This window comes from Staurois parvus, unplaced genomic scaffold (assembly GCF_062004578.1).
Source record: "Staurois parvus isolate SC_StPar_1 unplaced genomic scaffold, SC_StPar_1.0 ptg000884l, whole genome shotgun sequence".
In the NCBI taxonomy this organism is placed as follows: Eukaryota; Metazoa; Chordata; class Amphibia; order Anura; family Ranidae; genus Staurois; species Staurois parvus.
The window spans coordinates 497965-520096 of record NW_028318680.1 but is presented as its reverse complement, the minus strand read 5'-3'; the positions used below and the strand labels follow the sequence as shown (position 1 = coordinate 520096).

General features: G+C 41.3%; 1 long non-coding RNA gene across 1 annotated transcript in view; it reads left to right on the top strand.

The window, feature by feature from the left end:
* The first annotated feature begins 272 nt into the window (after nt 1-272).
* Nucleotides 273-22132, top strand: part of LOC149442492 (uncharacterized) — a 104862-nt gene continuing 83002 nt past the window's right edge. The window contains exon 1 of the long non-coding RNA XR_016306718.1: nt 273-378. This is a non-coding gene — a long non-coding RNA (uncharacterized LOC149442492). The remainder of the gene's footprint in view (nt 379-22132) is intronic.

Sequence of the window (22132 nt, the reverse complement as noted above, 5' to 3'; positions counted from 1 at the left end):
CAACATGGAAATGCAATGACTTTATTAGATATAAACTGCTAAATACCTTTTCTCAACAGAAATATATACAGTAGCAGTCTTGTAACTTCTATCAGTGTCTGAACACTGGATAAAGCTTGTAAGAGGAGTGTTCCTTCTCCTCTGACTGTCCTATGAGGCTGCATGTGTGACCATCTGACCCTATTTCTATCCCTATGCCAATCATACGCCCCCTCCCAAAAAAAAACACACACCAAACTGGGCATGTGCAGAGTGCCTTTTAGGGCTCTGTACTATCAGCAGATAGCTTGGGGACAGTAAAAGAAGGGGATAATAAGAGAAGACTGGCTCAAACAGCCTTTTTACACACTGGGGAGGATTAACTCCTTGGGTTCCACAGTGAGTGTGTTTTACTGCATATACACACTAATTTTATTGTTGTGGGTTTAGTATCACCTTAACCGCAGGAGAGAGAAATCGGGTCTTTTGCCCTGCTAGACTTGGCTTAGCCGTGTGGCAGAACTGTATAAATATCAGGATTTGATGGATAGAAATACAACTCCTTTGGCAGGTAAAACAGCTCCCATATTTGTATTTCATCTGTGGACTTAGCTGTTTGCCTGGAGCTCAGCTTCAATGATTTTAGTGCTGCAGTTTGACTTGTAAAAGTTAGCTTGAAAACTACTGCGTAACTACCATCACTTTTAATGACATTAATCTGTTAAATAAACTGTAGCTTCAATTTTGCAGTCATATTTATTAGGTAATTGAATATCCTCAAATAGGTAGTTGCAGTGTATACTTTGTCGATACAACCTCATGCTATGCATTTTGAAGTGTCACCTTGCTATTAAGTATGGTGTAAATTACCAGTCTGCCATCTGCTTGCTTAGCTTCCTTAATAGTGCATACAAGCATATTTAGATCTTTTGGCAGTTAATTATGATCCCATTAAGCGTAATGTTACAGTGGTGTATGGGGTTTTTGGGGCATAAATCTTGTCAGTGGTGAGAAGCAGCCCTTTCCACAATTTATGGTTCTGTCCCTGTGCATGTCAAGGTCACATATTCAGAGCAATCACACTTAATCTCATTTCATCCAAATGGCTAGAGGATAGGAGTACAGAGTGGTGTCAGTAAACACTGTCTGCATTGATCATTCATGTGTGGCATTCTGAACCCAGACTAACCCTGATTTCCTTGGCCAGTGTCTACTAATAGAGAACATACAGACAATTGTCTATAGATGGATCTACAGTTATCCTAAGCAGATTACTCAGAGTATCTCTGACAGTTTTCTCTGGAAGTACTCATTAACCTCCAATCCTGGATACTAATTAGATTAAGATAAAATGGCAAATGCTGCATTGCAGGTTGATGTATATACAGTAGCAAGACAATCCTTGAACTGGTGTTGACACCAAGGAATCTATTTTACATTTTCAGAAATACAGTAGAATGTTATAGATGCATTATTTAACCACTTGCCTACCAGGCACTTATACCCCCTTATTTACCAGGCCAATTTTCAGCTTTCAGCGCTGCCGCACTTTGATTAACAATTGCGTGGTCATGCAACATTGTACCCATATGAAATTTTGATCATTTTTTTCTCACAAATAGAGCTTTCTTTTAATGGTATTTAATCGCCACTGGGCGCTTTACTTTTTGCGCTATAAATAAAAATAGTGCAAAAAATTTGAAAAAAAAAAGTTTCTTTGTTTCTTTTATAAAATTTTTCAAACAGGTATTTTTTCTCCTTCACTGATGTGCGTTGATGAGGCAGCACTGATGGGCACTGATAGGCGGCACTGATAGGCAGCACTAAAGGGCACTGATAGGCAGTACTAATGAGGTGGCACGGATAGGCGGCACTGATAGACAGCACTAATGAGGTGTCACGGATAGGCGGCACTAATATGCAGCACTGATAGGTGGCACTGATAGGTGACACTGATTATGGGTACTGAGAGACGGCACTGACTGGCATCACTGCTGGGCACTGACTGGCGGCACTGACTGGCACAACCCCTGAGCACTGACTGGTGGCACTGACTGGCAGCACTGCTGGGCTGCACTGGTGGGTGGCACTGGTGGGCAGCACTGGTGGGTGAGCACAGGTGGGTGGCACTGGTGGGCACAGGTGGGTGGGCACAGGTGGGTGGCACTGCTGGGCACAGGTAGGTGGCACTGCAGAGTGGCACAGGTGGGTGCACTGCTGGGCACAGATGGGTGCACTGCTGGGCACGGGTGGGTGCACTGCTGGGCATGGGTGGGCGGAGCTAGTGGGCGCACTGCTGGGCACAGGTGGGCAGAACTTGCGGGTGGCACTGCTGGGCACCGATCATCAGGGCACTGATCATCAGTGCCCCGATGATCGGTGCCGATCCCCGCTCTGACAACTGCCGGTTCTCGGCAGTACTTTCCTCACGATCTGACAGCGTGAGGAAAGTGCAGCCGAGAACCGGCACTTGCATTTCCCTCTGATCAGCGTGTCATTGGACACCGCTGATCACGTGGTAAAAGGCCGCTGTGATTGGCCTTTTACCACATCACGTGATCAGCTGTGTCCGTAGGACACAGCGATCATGGAGATCGCCGGGTGCGCAACCCCTGGGGCGCGCAGGAGAGCGTGTTCTGGGAGGACGTCATATGACGTCCACTCAGAACTGGCCGGCCGCAGTGCAGCCGTCATTCGGCTATCTGCGGTCGGCAGCTAGTTAAAGGAGGTTTTTCATTAGCATGTGGAGTGGACCCCTCTTTACCACCCCTTTATCGGGCAGCAGGAAATAATCCCTAATTTCTCACATTCTCCTAACCCACAATATTGGTTTTTCATTTGCGTGCAACAAATGCATGGCAGGATTTTGTTCTACTTAGATTGTAAGCTCCAAGGAGCAGGGCCCTCCTAACCCTCTTGAACTGTATTGTTGCTGTATTGTATCCCTCTATATTGTAAAGCGCTGAGCAAACTGTTGGTGCTATATAAATCCTTTATAATAATAATAATAATAATGGGCAGCACAGTGGCTAAATGGTTAGCACTTCCGCTTGGCAGCACTAGGGTCGTTGGTTCAAAGCCCAACCATGGCACCACCTACCTGGAGTTTGCATGTTCTCCCTGTGTCTGCGTGGGTTTACTCCGGTTTCTTCCCACACTCCAAAGACATGCTGGTAGGTTAATTGGCTCCTGTTTAAATTGGCCCTAGTATATGTATGTATGAATGTAAGTTAGGGACCTTAGATTGTATGCCCCTTGAGGGTTAGGGGCTGATGTGAATGTACAATATATATATATATATATATATATATATATATATGTAGAGCGCTGTGTAAATTGACAGCGCAATATAAGTACTTGAAATAAATAAATAAAAATAAATAAATTCACTTTGCAACTGCTGTCTAAAAATGAACTCCAAACAGATTATTGATTTATTTATTAAAGATGTTTTTATAGGACCAACAACTTATGCAACACTTTACATATTGTACATTTATATCAGTCCACAAGGAGCCAATTTAGACAGGCGCTAATGAACCTACTAATACTCTATGGGGTTTATTTACCAAAGCTGGAAAGTGCAAAATTAGGTGCAACTCTGCATATAAAACAATCAGCTTCCAGATTTTACTGCCAAAGCTTAACTGAATAAGCTGAGATTAGAAGCTGATTGGCTACCATGCACAGTTGCACCAGATTCTGAATGCATGAGTTTTAGTAAATCTACCCATATGTCTGTGGCAGGTATAAATATATCAGTAGAGACGTGCATTTATTAAAGCGGTAGTAAATCGCACCCCACCCCAAAAAAAGGTACCCCTGCATTATGCATTTACCCTTGCAAGGTAAATGCACAGTGTGCTAGTATGCTGCATTGCATACTAGCACATTATGTAAAACTTACCTTAAAACAAAACCCTCCTGTCACCACTGTAGACTTCCATCTTCACCCGGTCTTCCTTCAGGGTGACTGGCTGAGCCGCGATGACATCACTCCTGCACATGCGCACAGGAGTTTCGGGACACAGTGCAGTGCTCTGAAGGAACAGCACTGGTATTCTATTCCTTCAGATCGCATGCGCTAGCTGTAAAAATAAAAAAACATTAATATCTTCTAAATGGTGCACATTTAGGAGATGTTCATTTTACCCATAGCTAAGCTTTATTATAAGTTTACCTGTAGGTAGAAATTAACAAAGTAGCTTTACTACCACTTTAAAAAATAGTTAAATGTATTATTATTGCAGCTAGTGTAAGTACCCAAAAGAGATTTGGTTTTAGTTTCTCTAAATCCCCAGCACAGGCTGGGGGCACTGCTAGGAGCAAATCAGGCTGTTCCAGTGCAAATGTGAGGACAGGAGGAAATTGTGATGACCTGTGCTGCTGCTCCTTCATTGGCCAATCATCGAGTTGCAGGCTTGTTCTGGATCAAGTGGGCTGTCACTGCTTGTCCCTGCTAAGACTGAGATTGAGCTTTGCAGTCTCTTTTGCAGCAGTTGTTTTCTTATTCCGGGTCACAATCCTGCACAATGTCCTTTTGTCTGTTTCGGTCAGTTGGCCATGTCAACCATGCTTATGCTTATCAGATGACATTTTTCTGGAAACTGTATATGTTGTCATAACCTTTGGTACTGTACCTCCCGACACAGCAAATAAATCAGTGATTTCAGTGACAGAAGCACCAGCTAAGCAGGCACCAACAATTTGCCCTCTTTGAAGCTCAGTAAGCTCTGACATGACTCCGTATTACTAGCAGCGCACACAGTGAATGATGAAAGTAAGGCTTCCCACCTGTTAGCTAGGTGTCTCATCACACAGCGGAAGCAAAAGAGTGTTACATCACTTCCGCTTTCAATGCGAAACATGTCATAACCTTCACACCTGCAAATCATATAGTGTTTTCATTTTTTGTCTAGCCCCTGTATATAGTGCTGTCAGTTTACCCAGCAGTCTACATATTCACTCACCGGACACTTTACCAATTGCTTGGTAACACAAATTGCTAATCAGCCAATCACATTGCAGCAACTCAATGCATTTCAGTATCTAGGACCCCTTCATCAGGCATGTGACGAAGGGGTCCTGCGCAGCTCCAAAACGTTGCACTTTTCTTTGTGATGTGATCTTTTTGGAATGAAAACCTTTTTTGGACCATATCGAGGTCCGTGGTGTGCTGGTGAATATTTACATTTATCTCTGATGTTTGTAGTTCCAGCTGGTAGTCGCTACAGCACCCTCTATTGATGAGCCATACTTCCAGGAATGTGTGCAAAGGGAATATACTATAGTTATATGGCATTAGGAAGAATTACAGTTCCCCCGTAATAGAAGAGTATGATACCTGGCAACCTATGTCTTTTGTCTGTGTCTTGAATGCTTCCAGGAGCATTGGTTGCCTGTGTCCTTTGAACCTTACCAACTGTGTCCTGTCATAACACAGAAGAAGAGGAGGATTGAAGGGACACAATTCCCAAACCTCACAGCAGGGCTGTATCTATACACACCAAACACAAGTGGGCCAATACCTAGGGCAGCACCAACGCTCTCCATTTACAGTTTGATCATTTTTTTCTTATTTTGTTTCCTTCTTCAGGTCCCTTCTGGATATTTATGGATACATTCATGAGTAACCATGGGGTGTGGGTAGGGGGATGTGAAGGAGATGTTTAGAGAAGTTGGAAGGCACTTTACAGTTCAGGAAACATAAATCCATTTCTAATTTACTTGTTTGGTAGTCAGGGGCGGACTGACCATTTGGAAACTTGGGCAATGCCTGAGGGCCCGGGGTCAGTAGGGGGCCCCATGAGATGCCCCTGGTACCTTTTTCATAGGCTTTTTTGAGTTTGGGCAAGGACACAGGGGCCCCATGATCCCCTATTGCCTGGGGGCCCCATGAGTTGTCAGTCCTCCCCTGTTGGTAGTCTATCCAACTGAATGGCAGCTCTTTATGAAACTCGAGCTAGAGATGGCCTTTACGTGCAATGGCAATACATTTTTAAGCAGACCCAACTGGTGCTGAAAAATGTTGTTCATTGATTAGTTTACTCAAGTGCCATTTAGTTAATACTTAAAGTGGTAGTAAACCTGAGAATTAAAAAAAAAAACTTTTCCCCTTCAATGTCATCATGTGCTAGTATGAACCGTATGCTCCATACCCCTGGAGATGCGGATTGGTGTTGAAACATGTTGAGGGGGCCTAGCTGGTGACGTCACACACACGCTGACACTCGGGGCTTTGGCATTTTTTATGTATATGCTCTTATATTCCTCATCGTTTGTGAGTATATGTCTGCTTATTTTTAAGAAACATTGGTTTTACGGTATAACACCATTGCTCCCTCTTGATCTTCTCCTTCAGAGGGATTATCTGTCTATATAAGGAAAGTCTTTCTGAGTTCTAATACACTGTATGGAAGAGGCGATGAGAGTATCCTACCAGGGAGATGAGTGCCATATGTGAGCACATAAGCGTGTATTGATCTCTGGAAGTGAGGTCTAAACTTCTGGTAAGAGGCTGATTAATGATCTATTTGGTGAAGGAATCACCATTTTTTTCAAGATTGAATTGATCTCTGGAGACATATGTTGGATTGAACTTTTGTTTAATTTTCATATGGTTGACTTTTCATATTCATATGGCGGACTGAATATTTTTTTTTTTTCATATGTTCGACTGCACTTATTTATTATTATATAGTTGGTTGATTTGTTCTTATACAGGATATATCATATGTGCACATGAAATTGGTATATAAGGAGAGATATGCGCTAAGAGTATTATGTGAAACATACCTTAAATTGATTCTAAATCCATCATTTTAATTTTTTTAAATAGCAAACATGTCTATACCTACCTGCTCTGTGTAGTGGTTTTGCACAGAGCAGCCTGAATTCTCCTCTTCTCGGGTCCCCTGCAGGCTCTCCTGGATCTTCCCTTCTGTCAGGTGCCCCCACAGCAAGCAGCTATGGGGGCACCCGCTGCTCCATGTGTCCAATAACACACGGAGTTGTGGCTATGCCGTGCCCTCTCTCTCTTCTCATTGGCTCACTTACTGTGAATGACAGCAATGGAAGCCAATGGCTCCCACTGCTGTCTCAGCCAAATGAGAAGAGGGAGTCCAGGGATAGCCAAGACTCCAGTGCACATCTCTTGATTTAGAGGGAGCTTAGGTGAGTATTGGGGGTTCTTAGGGGGATACTGCACACAGAAGGTTTTTTATCTTCATGTATAGAATGCATGAAGGTAAAAAACCTTCAGCGCGCTGTCACCGCTGACAGGGCTTCCATCTTCACCCATGCCTTCTTCTGAGTTCATGGACTGCGGTGGCTTGAATGGTCGAGTCTCGATGACGTCACTCCCATGCATGCTTGTGAGTCATGTTTTACGGCACACAGCTCTGAAGGAATGGCACAGGTATGCCCTTCCTTTAAAGCACATGCGCCGATGCACATTTTGGAGATATTTAAAGTACCTATAGGTAAGCCTTATTATAGGCTTACCTGTAGGTACAAGTAAAAAAAACAACCTTTACTACCACTTTAATGACAGTAACCAGAAGAAGCAGAAAAATATTTTATTTCCTTTTAATGGAATTGATCCCAAAAATACATCAGAGATTTCTGTCTGGGTTCAAACCAATTATTTTAAACAACATGTGCAGCAGTAACAATGAAGCATTGACCAATTAATCAGTCTGTAAGATAAATGTCTGTGTCTACACTTTTTTATCCTCTGTGGTGAGATCTAATTAAATGTTTCACTCTAAAGAAAGAGAATTGTGCTATTTGAGGCTAAAACACTCCAGCCCAGGCCACCCAGGACCACAAATATTTTTTCTTTAGTTAATTTAGGTTAGAAACTCTTGGCCTGGAAGACTTTTTGCTCTGTTCCTGAACTGATTTATTTTAAAGTTATAAAACTCAAAAAAAAGTTTTATTACTCCAAATATTCCACAAAAAGTTATGATGCTGCCAATTATATCTGTTAGAAATTCTGTATAAAGCCCTACAGAACAGACAGTGCACAGGCAACATATGCTTTTATGCTTCACTGCAACAAGGAAACAGGAAACTTTATTCAGAGAAAAGACATAGAGTTTACCATAGATGTAGCTACAAATCTATAAACACTGCCATCTACTGGTTGAAAAATATATCTCTACTGAATACTGTTAATAATAGTTGTTGCACAAAATACTTGAACACTGTATTCCAATAGTGTCACTATAACTCGTAGTACCCTCAATGACAACATACAGCAGAACTTGATATGTAAAATATTTTCAAGCATTTTCCGATATGCCTAACTATTTTATTTACAGATGTCAAAGAGGTTGTCTATTCATAGCTGATTAAAAGGGTAAATAAGATCAGACAAATAGACAAAAGAATAAAGGACTCAATCTCAAATTTACACAGGACCAGAGAAGACAGGGCTATGGCTCTTCCTCATTCTGTGCAGTTCTGATTAGAAGGGGCCATACAGAGTTTTAGTTTGAGAGTCTGATGGAAAACAGCTTCTGATGTGTTATTTCATTAGAAAAACCAGTAATGTTCAGTGATATGATTGATATGAGTTCCATGAATGTAAAGCAGACACAACAAAATAACTTAAATGCTTTAAATCCCTTTGCAATCCAAAAGCCCTTGCAATCTTAAAATAATCCTTCCTGTTTTCAAGAAAGCTGATGTTTGACCAGTTGAAGATCTTGGGTGTGCAAAGTACATCCTAAAACATTTCATATAAATGCCTAAGGTATACCTCTTACAGACAGATGCAGCCACCCCATCTTAGGGCTGGTAAACTGCAACAGAATATATTTTTGTTTTGGGGTTTAACCACTAGCCTGCAGGCCACTCATACCCCCTTCCTGCCCAGGCCAATTTTCAGCTTTCAGCGCTGTCGCTCTTTGAATGACAATTGCACGGTCATGCAACACTGTACCCATATGAAATTTTTTTAATTTTTTGAGACAGATAGAGCTTTCTTTTGGTGGTATTTAATCACCACTGATTTTTTTATTTTTTGCTAAACAAACCAAAAACCACTGAAAATTTTGAAAAAAAACCTTTTTTTTAGTTTTTGTTATATAATTTTGTAAATAAGAGATTTTTCCCCTTCACTGATGTGCGCTAATTAGGCTGCAGGGGTGGGCACTAATATGCTGCACTGATGGGCACTGATAGGTTGCACTGATTTGCTTTGATGAGGAGGCACTGGTAGGTTGCAGTGATGGGCATTGACAGGCATCACTGATGGGCACTGAAAGGCAGCACTGACTGGCGGCACTGACTGGCACTGATACGTGGCACTGATTGGCAGCACTGACATGTGGCACTGACTGGCATTGATAGGTGGCACTGACTGGCACTGATAGATGGCACTGAAAGGCAGCTCAGAGGGGCACTGGCAGGTGACATTGATGGACAATACAAACAAATTGACTTGCGAGCCACTGAGGTATACTATAAAAATATGAGTATTAGATCGCTGGTTATTATGCCCACTCTTGTGTGATGTGCGTTTATCAACAAAATATTTAAATAATTACCGCGCTCTAACATCATCAAAAAGGTGTAATCAAAAAGTGCAAATGTGCTTATAAATAAATAAAAATAATAAATGTTGATGTGCCGTGACCAATTAAATAAATAAAACATGTGAAAAATTGATACAATCATATCATATTAGCAGATCCCTATATGTGCAATCCTTATAACAATGTGCAAATCTTCCATTTGTAAACCTCAAGAAAAATCAATAATATAATATAAAAATGCAATAATATGAAAAATAATTCAAAAATAAATAAAATAAAATAAAAAGTCTATTGTGAGAAAACTGTCCCAATGTGCAAATGAATATCCAGCCTGAACAGATATACTCTCCTTCGGTGTGAAGATACGATCTTTGCAGTGATGTTGTAAACCTGTGTGACTGTAGGACTGTGAGGGATACTCCCTCCTTTGATCCACTCCTTAATCCTCTGCCTTGGACACAGGCAGACGCGGTGACGTCACTGCCCCTCACATCACCGCGCATTCTATCTACGATACGGCGAGTACTGAAGGTGTGTGGACACACACCCTCCGCTCTGTTTTAGCTGCATGCTGTGGGATCTTGTATATACAAAGCGCAATTGTATTGTATTAAATGTGAGTGCAACATGGAAGCACATTAAAGCTGTTTTACCCCTGGTTTTGCATGAGACATACGAGGAATACAAGGGCAGAGGATTAAGGAGTGGATCAAAGGAGGGAGTATCCCTCACAGTCCTGCAGTCACACAGGTTTACAACATCACTGCAAAGATCTTATCTTCACACCGAAGGAGAGTATAACTGTTGAGGCTGGATATTCATTTGCACATTGGGACAGTTTTCTCAGAATAGGCATTGATGGACACTGACAGGTGGCACTGATGGGGTACACTGATCATCAGGGCACACTGATCATCAGTGTCCTGATGATCAGTGTACATGTCCCCTCTGAGTAATGCCGATTACCGGTTCTCCTCTCCTCATGAGCTGTCAGCGTGACAGCTCATGAGGAGAGAAAAGCAGATAACCGGCATTTCCTTATTTACATGCGATCATGTGTGATTGGACACAGCTGATCATATGACAGAACCGACATCTTTGGCTCTTTCTGCTGATCGATGATCCGCTGTGTCCCAGGGATGGTTAGAGTGGAAAGACATCATATGACATCCTTCCAGAACGAGAGAACCGCCTTGCGCTCGTCATTTCCTTATGTTGCGGGCGGGAGGCAGTTACGAAATGTTGGATAACATATTCTTTATTTCTGATATGTGTCTGTTGTACCATATACTTGTGTTAAATAGTATCCTGTTTTCTTTGCAACACTTCTTTTGTGTGAAATACGTGGTGATCCTGCCTGCCCCCCTATTTTCCAATCTCAAACTGACAATGCTAGGCATGAGAGCACATCCTTCCCAGCGTAGTCAGTTTCTGGCTGTGCTGTAAAAATAGCCTGCCTGTTCTCCAAAGGCCTTGTGCTGCAATTACCCCCCCCCCACACACACACACACACACACACACTATTTCTCCACCTCCAGCTCTCTGAGCTCCTTATGCAACTGAGAACAGAGGTAATGTGATCTAATATAAAAAAAGAATGTTCAAATGTTGTCTTATACAGTATATATGCATATTATATCTACAGAAATGTTTTGCCTTTCATTTCTATTTTAAACAGAATGTTTTGTTTTACAAGGTAATGGTTCGCATATACTTTAAATACAGTATAAATGTGTACCATATTTATCATTTCAGTATCATTTCATGTTGCTGGAAGGACTCATGATGGCTGTTTCTTGTTATCTTTACTAATGGTATTGGTGGTGAAGTGTCTGGGTCATTTAACAAGATCATATTTTAAAATTAGCCTCTGATGACATCTTGTTAACAAAGGTACATTAGACACAACATACTTGATGATTTTTTTTTATGAAAAGTAATCACTGCTCAAGGTTGGTCTCCACCTGTATCACCTCCACTGCACACTACTCGCAGGCATCATAGAGAGAGAAAAATCCGGTCGGCCACACATCTGATAAAATCACCTTTATTTGGGCATACACTATATGATCAAAAGTTTGTGGACACCTGACCATCACTCCTACAATATATGAGTTTGGTAAATATGCCATTACAAAACCATGAGCATAGATTCACAACTGAACAACACTCTTGGGCTATAATAGGTTCCACTGGAAAGCGTGTCTGAGGGAATTTGGCCCATTTAGTAAAAAAGAGCATTTGTGAGGTCTAGTACTGATGTCAAACTAGAAGGTCCGGCACGCAATAGGCATTTGAGTATATCCCAAAGATTTTCAATGGGGTTGAGGTCAAGGCTCTGTGAAGGCAACTCAGGTTCCTCCACACCAAGCTCATCAAACCATATTATTTTGGACCTGACTTTTGAGCACAGTCACATCCTAAAACTGTCATCACAAGGTTGGAAGCACACAGTTGTTTACCACTTGCCCTCCAGAGGATTTTCCCCCCTGCTTGACAAGACCATTTTTTGCGATACGGAGCTGCGTTGCTTTAACTGACAATTGCACGGTCATGCAATGTTGCACCCAAATTAAATTTACTTCCTTTTCCCCACAAATAGAGCTTTTTTTCGGTGGTATTTGATTGCCTGTGCGTTTTAAATTAAAAAAATTAAAAAGATTGACAATTTTGAGAAAAAAAACAATATTTCTGACTTTTTGCCATTAAACATGTCCAGTAAAAAAATTTTAAAAATCAAATTTCAACATAAATATGCACCAAAATGTATTCTGCTACATGTCTTTGCTAAAAAAAATCCCAATACGTGTAAATTAATTTGTTTACGTGAAAGTTATAGAGTTTACAAATGGCAGTATAGATACTGGAATTATTTTTTTTTTTACTAGTAATGGCAGTGATCAATAACTTGTAGCAGGACTGCGGGACTGCGGCAGGCATTCTGACACTGGGGACATCCCCAGTGACACCAATACAGTGATCAGTGCTAATAAAAAGCACTGACACTGTACTAATGGCACTGGGCAGGATGGGGTTATTATGTGGGGCAATCAAAGGGTTAACTGTGTGCTGTTTTACTACGAGGCTATGTACTGTGTTTCACTGTAGGTACACTGCTTTGTATGGCTCTGCTATGCAGAGCCATACAAAGCAGTGTGCAGGAGCTGACAGGGGAGAGATCTGCATTGTTTATACACAGGTCTTTCCCCCATTGGAGATACTCGGTGATCACTGGGTGCCGGTGATTACTAACCGAACGGGACCCAGTGATTGACAGCCGAGGCTGTGAATGGCAGTGCAGGTATCACGTATATATACATGATTTTGCGCACCCGTGCCGCCCTGTAACAGTATTTAATATTTCTTTGTATGCTGTAACATTAACAAGAACCTTCATTGGAAACACCTGCACTCAATAATTAGGAGGAGGTGTCACATACAGTCATTTTTGCTACATAGTATGTGAGATTATCAGGTGTCCACAACTTTTAATCATATAGTGTATTTAAGATAGACACTCCACAATGTTCAAAAGAGGGAACGTGAAATGCATTAGCTGGAGTGCTATGTTCCCTCTTTTGTACATTGTGGAGTGTCTATTTTAAATATGTCCAAATATAGGTGATTTTATCAGATATGCAGCCGACTGGATTTTTCTTTTCTGCCTTAATGTTATTTTACTTGGAAGTAAACCCGCTCTAAGTCCAGATGGGTGGAGGCTATAACAAGATTCTTGTTAGAGTTCCTTCCTTTTCTGTGGAAGAGAAGTCATGATTATGGAAATAATTGAATCACAAGGTGTTTAACTGAAAAGAAAATCTTGTTGTTATGAGTGCTTTCTGCTACTTCTCAAATTACAACTCTTTGAAGCAGCCAAATCACCCAAAACAATACACTCCATGTGTGGCTAATTATCTCGATAGTAGTTGGTCAGAGTCACTGTAGTACCTAATTTTTAGGTTTTCAGATTTTATTTAGAAAAAAAAATTCCACTCTTAAAAAATTAGCAAAACACAAACAAGACGTCCAAAAAATGCCACACAGGGCATCAAAAAGACAACAATATAATAAGAACACTTTGGAGCATACCAACAAAGTAATAGGCATGTGGGTAGTTACAATAACAAAGTGGCATCGGCCAGAGGCTGACTTTCATAGCAAACTATCTATAAGGAAAAATAACACATAACCACATATATGTGCGCCAATACTTAGAGCAAAAGAGAGCCTACCCCAGTATGGTGCACATAAACTCAAGCCATTGACACCAGATTGCATAAAACTTCCTCATTGAATTTCTTTAAAAAAATGTGTGTTTTCATAAAAAGTAAGCCTATTTAGGTCAAATATCCAGTCAGATATTGACTGTTACCTTTCTATCGTCTCGAACCAGTCTGCTCGTTCAAATCTGACCTCTCATATCAACAAGGCCTTTGCATCCACACAACTGCGGCTCACTGAAAATTTTCTCTTTTTTGGACCATTCACTGTAAACCATAAAGATTGTTGTGTGTGAGAATCCCAGTTGAGATCAGCAATTTTTGAAATACTCAGAACAGCCGTCTGGCACCAACAACCATGCCACATTCAAAGTCACTTAAATCCCCTTTTTTACCTAATCTGATGCTCAATTTGAACTTCAGCAAGTTGTCTTCACCACATTTAGATGCCTAAAGGCATTGAGTTGCTGCCATGTGATTGGCTGATTAGCAATTTGAGTTACCAAGCAATTGAACAGGTGTACCTAATAAAGTGGCCGGTGAGTGTATACATATGTGAAAATTTGTGATTACCAAAGATACACTATATTTTTTCATTAGATTCCCTGATATGCATAGGTTAGGAGTGGTTTGCCATATTTTACAGACAACCACTGCTGACCTCCTGAAGAATCTAGTTGTCTGCCTATTATGCCAACCCTCTGTCTGTAGCACTTTTTGAGTCACTAACTGGAAACTAGTATGTATATCAGGCAAGTCGGACAAAAGTAAAGGGTCATTGTCTGGATATTTCCTCTGGAACAAATGGATCAATAAGAAAACAGGACATCAAGCCTTCTCTCTGTGAGAGGTCAGTTTCAGTGTTTTTCTCAGAAAAGTTTTCTACCAACCCCATTGAAGTCAAACCTTTGGGGAATCATATGTAAGTTCAAACCTTGTTGAACATCCAGTGAGGACATTCTTTAATGCACAAAATAAAATCTATTTTATAAATGTATTACAATAAGGGAGTCCTTTTTAAAACTTTTTACAAGATTTTACAAAATTGGACCTGTCTGGAGTAGGGAGCCAGAGGTTACCTAAAGTCTTACAGATGTTGTCCTATCAGCTACCTGATTTCATCTTCTATCTTTTGACTGTTCAGTATGTGAGGTCAAAATCATTGAAAGGAAGTAACTGTCAGACCACTGACCCCCTGACAATCCTATTAAATCTCCTAATCAAAAGATGGTGTTGCCTAGAACAGTGTTTCTTCTACATACGCTTTGTGGTGTATTGCAACAATCATGTAATTGGTTCACTTGATCCACATCAGTTCTGTAAAGGTTTCAGGAAGCCTCCACAGATCACAGGTACAGTCTCAAGTCACAGTGATGAAGAAGGGATCTTAGTGAACAGCTGAAGCCAGTAGTATATGAGCCAGTAATTTCCCACATCAGTATCTGCACTGTTATTAGCATCTCAGGGACACATGAAGGAGATGAATGCTTTCATGCCATCAGCATGTGACTTGTATGCTGAAAGAATAAATCACCATCCCAAGACTTCTGTTGCCATGTTTGCAAAAAGCCAACATTTGAATTTCTGCCAGTTTAATCAAATCAACCTTAAGGAACAAATATTGTTTGATGAGAGAGTGACCTTAAACGCATTGTTTTATATTATCTCACAGTCAATAATGTGATGAAACCCGCATTGGATAAATCAAAAGTGGCAAATGACAGATAGCAAATGAAAATCAGAAACCAAATGGTCCCGGTGCATCAACTCAGACTAATTTTTTACTCGATATGAGAGATGATGATTGAGAAGCAGTGGATCTGATTTAATTGTTATGGTGGCCATAGCAAATAAAGCGATTTCCATCTCTTATTTTAAATTGCTGCATTCTAGAGTGCTGACAAGGTCTTAATGTTGGTAGGTGGTGTAGTGACACCCCTTAGGGGCTATGTTCACAATGCCTTGCACTAACAGTATGTCCTCAGTCTTCTAAGTTGAACAACACTGAGTATCATTCAAACTGGGAGACCAAGGACATCTTGTGGCAGTGAACAGGAACTTCAGGGGAAAGAGCTGGAAAGGATGTGAGTATTGCTGCTTTTTGTTTTCTTTTAGGTTCGAGACTTTTTAAAAAAGAAATAATATCCCAGAGTTGGGCTTTAAAGTTTTTATGGCAATGTTTTTAAAGAGACTTCAGAATATAATTTAGAAGGAATGCTGTTATATGGTTGGCATAATAAAATAACAGGCTCTAATATTAATGAATTAATGTTTATGAACAAAGTTAATAGCAGGGTGCCTTGGCCTCCGACTTAAAAACATTTGTGTTTTGCTATGATCTAATATTCACACTCAGCATCTCAATGCGGAAGTCTCACCCCTGTTGTCCATCTCTGGAAAAACTAAAGGATACCACTGTGACACAACATATGTCTTCTTCACTGCAAGCTTTATACATGAATTTCCCCTCTGTCACATTTTGGAAATGTAATTTCACAGAAGTATTTTCTTTTTTTATTAATTTGTAATGAGATAAAAGTAGATATTTATAAAAATGAAGGGTAAACCATTGCTTGAACATGAAAGGTCAATATGCATTAGAATACAAAAGCTGCATCATAGGAAATCTATGTCTGTGTATACAGAGAGTGAAAGGGATGAAAAGCTTTCCTTTTTTGGAACGTCTAACTAAATGAATTAATGGCATAAAGAAATATGCTTCTAGCATTGTTATATGACTAATTAGTAACTGGCATATGGGAGAAAGAAAATAATAACCTGCTCAAAGCCAGAGGACAGATAGTAAAATAAAAAACAGCTCACCAAACAAGAGGATCCAGCAGCATTCAAAGTACATGATCTGTGTTCTCTAACCATATTCTCAGAAGGTGATGAAGATTTAAGCACTTTTGTATTCTATTTAGAGATCAATACCCCCTTAGAAGTGCCTGGTCCCACCATGGATCCTCTTTGTCCTTTTTATGCTCCAGCAGTGGGCAGGTCCTTGAATGGAGAGAATAGTGCTACAAAACATGAGCCCTCAGCGGTATGATGATTCACTTTTAGAGAAAGGGTACTTGATGAATTGGACTTACATGGAGTGGGTTCAATAACAAGGGGCATCATTTAACCCAAAAGAGGACTAACCCTGTTCTATGGATGAGCATGCATGGGGCAGTGTTGGGGAAAGGAGAGGGTGAGTAAAGTTTTTCAGATTTCTTTATCAGTTTCAGGAGTTGGGGCATCTAAAGAAAAAGGTCAGGACTTGGAGATGGGCTTTAAAACTTCTCTTATTGATTTGCATCATGAATGTCACCAGCAACGTGTTTCAATCTGCAATTCTGTGTAATTTCTCCCACCTTGTGACTGTAGCCTGCTCTGATCCTGAGGCCTGGGAGCTATACACATCACATGATTCCAGCCCACTGATTGATATAACAGCTACACACTCTGCCCAGCTTGTCAGTCAATCTCACTATTTATTTAGCTGTGTTTGGGTCATCACCTATTGCCTGAGAAACAGGTTAATTTCCTAGCCCAATGCTCCAGATAGGTTAGTCCCTTCTGCCCTGAGTTTCTACTTACAGTTACCGACTTCAGCTTCTATTCAAATACTACACTTGATTGCTGCCAGCCCCAACTTCTGGTCTGTCTCATTCAACTTTGTACCAAACTCTGCTCGCCAGCTGCCATATACGCAGGTGTGTCTGAGGTCTGTAACTTGGTACACTCTCCAGTAAAGTTTTTCACCCCCTGGTGAGGATCTAGTGGTGTGTACTGTGTGTCAGGGCAGGAGCTGAGGAACGGACAGGCAGGCCTAATAACAATGTAACACACTGGCTGGCGACAACCACCACCCACAGACCGAAGTCCCTCAGGGCGCGGAGTCTAAGTCCCAGGCTGCCCTTCACCAGAGCCCCTGATGGTGGGGATGGACTTGACGCAGCCAGGAACCAGGTCGCGGCCCCCGAGACACCTCAGTTGCGGTAATGGCCAATGGCGTAGCTGGTGGAAAAGACAATAGAGTAGTCAGGCAGGCCGGGTCGACAACAACGGGACAAAACGGTACAGGACAGCAGACGAGAATCACAGGTCACGAGCCGGGTTCAGCAACAGAGGGTCAGATCAAAGGAGAACACAAAGAATAGTCGAGTCACAAGCCGAGTCAGATTCCAGGAGAGTCAAGAGAGTCAGACCAGAGTTATAGAAACACAAAGACACAAATGCAAAGAGCATGTGCGGACCACAGGCTTATATGTAATCAGCCACACCCCTCTGGGGGATGGACCTCAGAGACCTGAAGGCATAAAAGATTCCCACCATGCTCAGCAGAAATCCAAGATGGATGCCAGCACATGCAGTAACATTACCTCTGGGAAAAGGTAGGACCTTGACACTGTGACTCTGCACTTTGGATCTTTTAAGGGCTCACATATAGGGTTCAATATCCATTATTGTCCATGACAGACTAGGTACAAAGCTATACACTATGAAGAAGAAGCAGTTGTTATGGGGAAAGAATCAGAGACTGGACTTTGGAGTAGTGCAAGAAAGTACTATTTTCAGATGAAACCACTTTTTATGTTCATGGATACAGGTCAAACTTTGTTCTGTGTTCGCCTGAAGAACCTGTTCGAACTGACCACATCCAGCAAGCCTCTAAACACCCACCTAAAGTCATGTTTTGGGAGTTCTTTACTGCTTATGGACCAGAAACACTTCATCCCATTAAAGGCATGATGGGCAGTAGGTGTTGTAATGGAAAAACTGACCCTAATACTAAAGAGGTGATTTCCTGTTGGAGATTGAGTGTTCCAGCAAGACCTAGCTCCGTGCCACAATTCCAAGTTAACTAAAGACCAGGGGCAGACTAACAACTCATGGGGCCCCCGGGCAATAGGGGATCATGGGGCCCCTGTGTCCTTGCCCAAACTCAAAAAAGCCTATGAAAAAGGTATCAGGGGCATCTCATGGGGCCCCCTACTGACCCCGGGCCCTCGGGCAGTGTCCAAATGGTCAGTCCACCATTGCTAAGGACCTTTTATCCAACAAGAAATAAAAGTATTGGAATGGCCAGGAAATTCACCAAGCCTAAACCTGATAGAAAGCTTGTGGGCCATTGTGAAGGCTCGCATAAGAAAGTTAGATCACACAGCAAAAAAGTAAATGCTAGAACTTGTTCTCTAAGTATGGTTTAGGGACCCTGAAGTTAAGGATTTCTGTGAAAAATTAGTGGCATCAATGCCTAAGAGGCTAAGGGAGGTAATTAAGGTTAAGGAAGGCCATATCAATTACTGGCAGATAGAAAATACATATTTGAACCTGCAACTATCACTTTCTAATATCCTGTTTGTTCCAACTAATTTGCACAGTACTGTAGGCAACGGACATTGTGTTTGCCCAGTAAACATCTAGTTTAGTTCTGCTCTTGATGTTATTCTGTTCTTTCCCATGTTTGACTTTTTTCTATCTCGCTGTTGAGATCATCTATATCTCTGTTGTTTTTCTGTCAGGCTGAGATTGGATTCTACATTGTGCCAGTTCTTATCAAAGTCACTTGCATGATTTTAGACTGGTGTGGGAATATTGGAGAGCAACCACTCTAGCAAACATACATCTTCTGTTCTACTGCTGTCAAGTAATGTAAGTAAATTTTTCCCCATCACCACAAAGTTCTCAGCGTAGATCTTGCTGGAATATTAGATAATGGAAAATACCTTTATTCCACTGCAGAATCCTTTACAGTATGTGCACATTACAGCATGACAGAAAGAACAACAAAAAGATAAAACAGGAACAATTCAAACATGAAATATTTCAGAAAATATTTTGGAAAAATTACTGTGAGAATGGTGAAACAAACAGCAACTTCTTCAAAGAGAAAACAGCTATGAAGTGGGACTGGGTTCCATAGGAACATAATTCTGGAACTGAGAGTCATTTGGGACCCCCTGGAAGCCTGGCTGAAATACTCTTAGTTTGCAATCCCCACATCATGCCTTATTGCTAGGACATGAAAACCTCGGGTCCTTCCTCTTGCAGTGTGAGATCTGCTGTATAGAGGATTTGAAGGCTCGGATTCAAGGGCACATTCAGAATTATTTGAGTTCCATTGTTGTGTGCTTAAGATTGTCTGCCTGTGTGCACCGATCCCCAGGTGAGCGTTTTATGATCTCCGCTTAAACTAGAGATCATGGGGGTCCGGTAAGAGGCTTTATAACTTGTGGTGGAGGACACATGATGAGAACACTGACCTGCTAATTCACTTTACAGTTGGATGATTTGCATGGTCAGTTTTGGTTCACAATTGTGTAATAATTAGAGCACAACCTGTACTTTCACTGGCATGAGCACACTTTTATGATACTGGTTGTTTGCTGATTTGATGCAGTTTATTTGTTGATATACTTTTATCGCTGTTTATTGATTTTAACCTCCCTGGCGGTATTCCCGAGTGTAGCTCGGGGTAAAGTTTCAGTACCACAAGCGGTAACCCCGAGCTACACTCCGGCTTACCATGCGGCGCTGCTCCGGAATCCCTTGATCACTTACCTTGTCCTTTGCTCCCACGATGTCCCTCCTGCAGTGTCCCCTGCAATGTCCTCTGGCATCTGTCATCTGGCTTCTGTCCCCTGCGAGCGTTGGGACGTACAAAGGACGGAACGGCGGGAAATTTGAAAATGACAAAAAGTGACATTCACTAAATTCACTAAAATCACATAGTATAACATTACTGTATCAAACCATTTCACATACATTTTGTCCTGAGTGCTTTGTCCTGTGCCCTGCCTGCATTTTTACTGTTCTTTCTGCCTGGAAACTGAGAAACGTCCGTGGCGTCCAAAAAGTGTCCCTTTAGGTCAAAAGCGGTTTTAGGTCAGCTAGAGAACAGCGATAGTAAATTAGAACCACTTGCAGAATCGAGTGATAATGATTCGTGGGGAAATTCATCATCAGACACTGAAAACGATTTTGCGACTTTGCTCAGTGATGTGCGAACTTGGCGCTATATTTCACATTTCAGTGTTTTTGGTTTGATTATATTATTGAATTCAATTTATTATTATATTATTATTTTTTGTGATTATTTATTAAATTATAATTTATGATTTCGTGTTTCAAGATTTATCCTACCCGGGATGTTTACTAGTCTCTTGTTCGGACAGATTTCAGTGAGTTATTCCTAAAAATTACAGGCCTACAATAAAAAAAATACATATTTCCATGCAAAAAAATGTACCGCTTTGAGCACAGAAATATGGACATAATCAGACCGCTAGGGAGGTTAAGGAAGCGCACCTACATGGATATACATAATGGTACACAATACTCAGCCTTACTGACAACAGGCTATGGGGCAAAAGGGGGCAGGACTAGCCATGACATTTACTGGAAATATTGTAATCTGCGTAGAACTGCTTATATCTCTGGATCTACTAATTACGTTGGCATTTAGCTTTCCTTGACAATAGCCCATGTTTTTTTCTTCAACATTTCAGCATTAAATGCCACTGTATGTAAAAGGTTTTTCTTTAAACAGTACTCTACTATTCAAACTTTTATCATGGTACCAAGATAAAATCTTGAAGTGGCTAAAAGATATGCATACAGTTATGTTTATGTCTATATTCATAAATACATAACAGAATGTGTTTATTACAGTAGTATATAGAATAGAATAGGTCTTAGCTTCTTGCAATCACTGTACAGCAGAGCACACATTGGGAGAGGGAGAAGCAGCAAAGGGAGCCAGTTGGGCTTCAGTGCTCATGTGCTAACAAGAACATGGTGATAGGAAGAAAGAGCGGAGTGACATAGAGATAAGGCCTTTGATTTTTTTGCATCTCCTTTCAATGTCCAGTCACAGGCGTGGGGAGGAACAAGACATGAGCATGTTGCTTAGCTGCATCAGAGAAAAAGAAATGTGTTTATTCATGTAGCACTACCCCCTTAGGAGTTGCTGAATATTTGGGTTCCCCTATAGTCCTGCACAGCCAGGCAACACGCATCCTCACACAGACTTGCAACCAGAGTCAGAAATCAGTCCTTGAGCTTTGGTTTGGTTGTTTTATTTAGAGGATTTGAACTAGTTTAGGGTTAGGGGTGTACAGGATGCCCAAGGAAACTGATGAACTGAGAACAACTTTCTAGAACTATTCATAAGCCTTCACTGCACCACAGTTTCTGATGGAGAGCAAGCCAGCCTCCCAATGTACCACCCAAGATCCTAGATGAACTTCTCCTCTTCGCCCAGCAATCTGGAGGTAACCCTGAACAGGGGATCTGATTCCTCTCAATTTAAGAGATGAACAGTCACTGGTAGGTGTCAAATCTGGGTTCCCACCACAGTGCTCCTTCCTCTATATGCCCAGGGGGTGCAGGGGTACTCAC